The sequence below is a fragment of the Pocillopora verrucosa genome, chromosome 6, assembly GCF_036669915.1.
Source record: "Pocillopora verrucosa isolate sample1 chromosome 6, ASM3666991v2, whole genome shotgun sequence".
NCBI classification, from domain to species: domain Eukaryota; kingdom Metazoa; phylum Cnidaria; class Anthozoa; order Scleractinia; family Pocilloporidae; genus Pocillopora; species Pocillopora verrucosa.
Window position 1 is genome coordinate 4,891,997 of NC_089317.1, and position 6,000 is coordinate 4,897,996.

A 6,000-nucleotide genomic window follows, 5' to 3' on the forward strand; every position below is an offset into this window, starting at 1 on the left:
TTAAACGCTAAGTCAGTTGTTCAATTGAATAGGAAGAAAAACATTTCGAACGGAAAACAGCATTATTTGCACGTGTGGATCTTTTGAGAAAAGGTCTCCTAAACGAGTGGTCTTGATTGTAAATATTTAAGGAATGGTAAATACATTAGCCTTAACATGGCTGTTTCTCGAAGCTCAGTGTTTTCCTACTTGCCTTTTTTCCACGTGAACTGGGGGCGATTGAATAGATATAATATGCAGTAAAAGAACTTCAGCTGATAGAAATTTTAAATTTCTCATCTTAGGCTGTGGATACAAAATTCAAGTGAAAAGGAAGCCAACTGTGATTAATGCTTCGAACAAGTCAAGATACGTTTTTTTCGTCACACAACAAGTTACATAACGTGAATATCATTCTTCTTAATGCCTTTCCCGGTGTCATCAATGCCTTTCCCGATGCCTCCGTTGGTTAATAGGGCATTAAAAGTATTGTTCCAGTTAAAGCTTGAGGAAAATTGCTTAACTTTTTAAGTAGCGAAGTGTAACTTGGTAACATTTCGGCTTTACAACACGATTGTTTTCTGCAACTACAAAACGTACATTTAATTCTTCTTGGTACCTTTCGGATGCCACCGATGTCTTCATTGTTTACTAAAGCAGTAAAAGATATATGTACAATCAACACTTTTGAATTGCTTAACATTTTATTTAGCGAAGTAAACTGTTTACACTTCGGCTTTACAACACGATTGTTTCCTGATACTACAAATGATCTGTCTAAATATGAAGTATGAAAGTTGTTTCACCGCTGACCACTCGTATTTGGGTCGTTTTTTCTATCCCCGCTCGTCGCCCGTGATGTAGTAACTCCCGATCAAATTCAATATAAATTTTTGAAAAAGTGAGGCGTTCTTAACTTATCCAACTAACATAGCTAGGAGGTAGGTGCCATAGAAAAGGTAACTACAGAAAAAAACTTTGCGGCCCGACCTTCACGAGAACTTTATAACTCCGTGAACTTACCTAATTTTCGGCAATCTCCAAGTTTGGCCGCCATTTTGAGGGACTTGTCAACATGAAGCGTAGCCGATATAAATCAAGTAGGTAGATCTAAAACCGTCAGAAATACATACGAAAGCAATTCAAATGAACTTTACTTTCGATTCAAGCGGCAAAATTTGAAATTGTTAGTTAAACTTACCATCCCCATGCGACCATTTCTTTCAACAATTCAAACACTACAACTTTCTGAATTCCCCTCGTCGATTCCACCGCAAGAAATAACCTGTGCCATCCAAGCTTCGACTCAAATGTGAAGTACGAATCAAATGACATTACTGCTTCATCTTCGCGGCAATATCACACTGGTATTTTGATTTTCCGATCGACAAGAACGGTGATCAGGAATCGATCGGTTTGTTTACCTCATAAACGTGACCGCTGACCAGCTGCTGAGTGAAAAACAGTACAGTTCAGTGGCGAGGGGCGGGGTGAGGGGTGGGTGCGGGCAGATTATCAGAATATTTTGGGGAACATTCGAACATATGCATTAAAGTATCATGATAAACATTAGGATTCTCAGTCTTAATGCGAAGGCATGCTTCGTGTTGCAGGCAACTTCGTTCCAAATAGGACTAGCATCAGTTCATAGATTTAAAAACAAATCTTTACCACGTAAATAAATGTGTTTCGATAATCGAGATAACCATTGAACCTCTTGTATCGCACCGGAAATAACGTGCCTTGTCTTTGCCCAACTCTGAGAGCGTGGAGCGGCAAAGACGCGAGATACGAGTCTGGCGTCTCGCGGCTTCTCCATGCTCACAGGATACGCGTGACCTCATTATCTTTAAGAAAAATAAGAGACTGCTCGTAGTCTGTATTCCGTTCAACCATTTCATAAGAGTGACGCAAGTCTTTCAATTGAGTGAGAAAGTCACAAACCCATTCTTTACCTCACGAGCGTAACCACTGACCACTCACGAATTACAATAGTCTTCTCCTTTGACGCGGAAATTGAAATCGTATCGAATATATAAAGTTACAGTGAGTTCCTTTAGATCTCCCGAACTTTATCGCGTTGGAAACAGTTACAAGTACAGGAAGAAGTCGTTCATTAGCGAGACGTTCATTATGTCTCAGGACTCCTTTTTGAATAGCAAAGATGGAAAAAACTTTGGTTCATTGTGTGGCTTAAGTGATTTGGTACGACTGTCTGAATACAATGACCATGTAAAACATCATTTGATAAGCTGCCGCCTGTCTAAAGAGGATTTTAAGTGAAAATGAGCTAATCTAGGCAAAGATTGGCCTATTTCACCTCGCTCAGGAGGATAAACAAAAAAATGTGGATTTGCTATAGGCATCGCCACACTCTGGGCAAGTTTTGGAGAAGTGCAAAGGTAACATGTCAGTATCCTGATCATGATGGTGTCAGGAAGCGTATCCAAGGCAGAGATATAATTACCTTGCATATGTCTCAGGACATTCAAAAGCTGTTTGGAGTTATTATTCCAGTTGAATCAGGTAGTCTTCAGTACCATTTTCTGTTATATTATATTCTGCTCGAAAAGAGAAGAAATTCTTTATTAGATGAAGGGTACTTAAGTACACATCACGTTGAAAAAAAATAGATCTATGTGTAAGTGCTTTTAATTACAGATGGAAATATGTGCAATGTTGCTCGGTTGATAATCAATGTTTTTGTAGAAGATCAAATCACCTGACAACGCAATATACTTACTCATGCGTACGATTCACAATTATTTGCGGTCAGTTTTCCTCAGTTTGTATGATTCTCATTAACCAGTATGATTAAATTTGCGGACTAAAACACCCCTTATTTGATTAAGAATAATAAAAGTAAACAGTGCATGTTGGTTTTTAATTCCTGATGGATGCTACTGGGCTTTACTTTAACTGAGAAATTTGCAATCGCTTACCTCAGCTCTCTGTCTCATGCCGTAAGAAGCACAAGAAAAAAGTTGATGATAGTGAGTCTTAGCTTAGACAAGAAGAATCAGAAAAGAATCTACGGTCCCCAGAAACGCCACTTTTAAACACGAGACAACTAAGGTAAATTGAATTAAGTGTAATTTGTTTTATTTAAAACTATCGTTCAGATTATGATACGCGAAAAACTCTCCCCACCGATTTTTTCTTACATTTTGTTAATCAAAAGTTTCAATAATTATAGAGGCTTTCTTGTTGATCGTCTTAATAGTAACAGTTTCCAGGATCCAAGGGGAGCAAAAGAGAGAACAATTTTCTGTGTAGCTAGGTAAGGCGACATGCCGGCTTTATACTTCTTCCGGCGTGATAACGATAATGATGACAACAATGGGCAAAAAGCACCGTCCGCTAATGATGACGATTATCATAGTTATTAACAAATCTCTGTTATAGTCCTGAAAAAAATCTCAGGGGGTCCTTTGAACAATCCACTTTATCTCGCCAGAAGTCAAAGTTGCCTACACTCATTCTAAGGTTCGTGCGATTTTACAACGTGTCAGCGGAATGAATCAAATCTCTATACTGACATTCTTGGGAACAGAAAAAATTACTTAGAGCAAACATTCTAAGTATAGTGTTCATTCCGTGCAATGGGGCATAAACAAAGGTTCTGGTGGAAAAGACACCTTATTTTATACCACTGATGACATGCAAAAAGGGTTATATGGGTACCCGGTTAAAAATATATTGATAACTCTATTAATTAATACCAGTTCCAATTTAAAGGAGAAAGTTATGAGAATGAAATAAAAGTTGTCTGTACCCCGAAGCATGCCTTCACTGTTTAGACTGATAGTCCTAGAGCTTTTTGAGCATGTATTCGAATATCTTATGACGATAAGCCCGCCACCCACCCAATCCCGCGCTATGCTGTTTTCACGTAGCGGCTGGTCAGCGGTCACGTTTATGAGGTAAACAAACCGATCGATTCCTGATCACCGTTCTTGTTGATCGGAAAATCAAAATACCAGCGTGATATTACCGCGAAGATGGAGCAGTTATGTTACTTTATTCGTACTTAACATTCGAGTCGAAGCTTGGATGGCACAGGTTATTTCTTGCGGTGGAATCGACGAGGAGAATTCGAACACTAGTTGTAGCGTTTGAATTGTTGAAAGAAATGGTCGCATGGGGATGGTAAATTTAACTAACAATTTCAAATTTTGCCGCTTGAATCGAAAGTAAAGTTCATTTGAATTGCTTTCGTATGTATTTCTGACGGTTTTAGATCTACCTGCTTGATTTATATCGGCTACGCTTCATGTTGACAAGTCCCTCAAAATGGCGGCCAAACTTGGAGATTGCCGAAAATTAGGTAAGTTCACGGAGTTATAAAGTTCTCGTGAAGGTCGGGCCGCAAAGTTTTTTTCTGTAGTTACCTTTTCTATGGCACCTACCTCCTAGCTATGTTAGTTGGATAAGTTAAGAACGCCTCACTTTTTCAAAAATTTATATTGAATTTGATCGGTTTTGGCGGGTGTGATTTAGGCGAACCGATAAGGTGTCATTCAAGTCTTCCTGTTTCCTTGATTGACACGTGATGTTTACGAAAGTCGCCTCGATAGATAAGATAGAGTTAATATACATTGCTGTGGTATTTGTTTTTTTGCTGAATTCCGTAGTTTTTTGTAAATAGTCCTCCAAAGTTGTATGAAATTAAAGTCTTGAAAAGTGTCACGACAAGCCTTCGCTCGAGTGAAATTTAATATCCGTAAAACACTGAAAAATAAAGAGATCCGATCAAACTGATTGTGGTTTTAGTATAGGTACATGAATGTCTTACAACACACGAGAAACGAGCGAAATCCGTGTCTCAAGCAAAATCGACCGGACCGCTCTTACAGAGACACTCTCTTAAGGAAGCATTTCTCTACTTCCTCGCAATAAATGTAGAAAGCCCTGTTTTGGTATTCATGGCGATTTTGGCAAAATTTTGACACTTATCACAGTTTGTTAAGTTATCGTACAACGTCAGACGGATTCTCCAGATGAAAGTATCACTGGAAAAGTTATAACAAACTTTTCATGAATGTTTTAACGCTACAACATACGACAGTAATCAGCTCGTGCCTTAATAACATGCTAGTAGAGCCGAAAAGCCACCTTATAGAGAAAATCAGCAACATTGGAGGGAAAAAGGAAGTTTACAGTGGCAGATATTTTGTCGTAAAGGGAGGTTTAAGAGCATGGAAACTTGTAAAGTAAGATGAAACCAAACCAAGAGTCCACAGCTATTCTGCCACAACAATTTATTATTCACTAAATGTTGTCCACATTTCATTAATGAAGTGACTAATTACATCCCTATTATTAAAAACAAAAAACTTGATCTTCTTGCATTAAATGTATGAAAAAAAAGATAAATAAATTAGAAATGCGAACGGATTTGAGAAACGCCCAAAAAGAATGAAATTATCTGTTACGCCACAGCTATGGTCTTGTCTATCTTATTTGTAAGTTTAACACAACGTCAAAAGTCGTCAGCCTATAATTCAAATTTGGCTCAAGCGATTTTATAAAGGCAATGAAACTCTTGTAGCCTAACGTATAATTAGACAATCTCAACGAAACTGTCTCTATTACAAAAAGAAGAATACCTAAACCATGTTTATGGTTATGATGCAGTGTTTTCACAGAGCGCTTTATTTTTTTTTTGCTTTTCTCGCCAACGTCATACTTGCCTAGCTGTAGTTACGTGGAAATATTAAACCTTATCTGAGGATTCTTTATCAGTCACACAAATTTTATTCCTAGCTAATTTGGAAATTCACAACATACTTTTTCGCTGGTTTAGAAATGTTCAATCTGACGATGCGGACGGTCATAGAAAAAGCTTGCATTTCGATGTACATCAGTCTGAGAGAACACTGCATTGCAGTCACCCAACTTAAGGTAACAGTGTGTCATATCTTCATTTCACAAATGAAAATTTACAAAAAAAAAGAAAACCTTTCAATAAATATTTCCATAAAAAGCCGGCCGGTGTTTCTCTCTGCCTCTCGTTCCAGC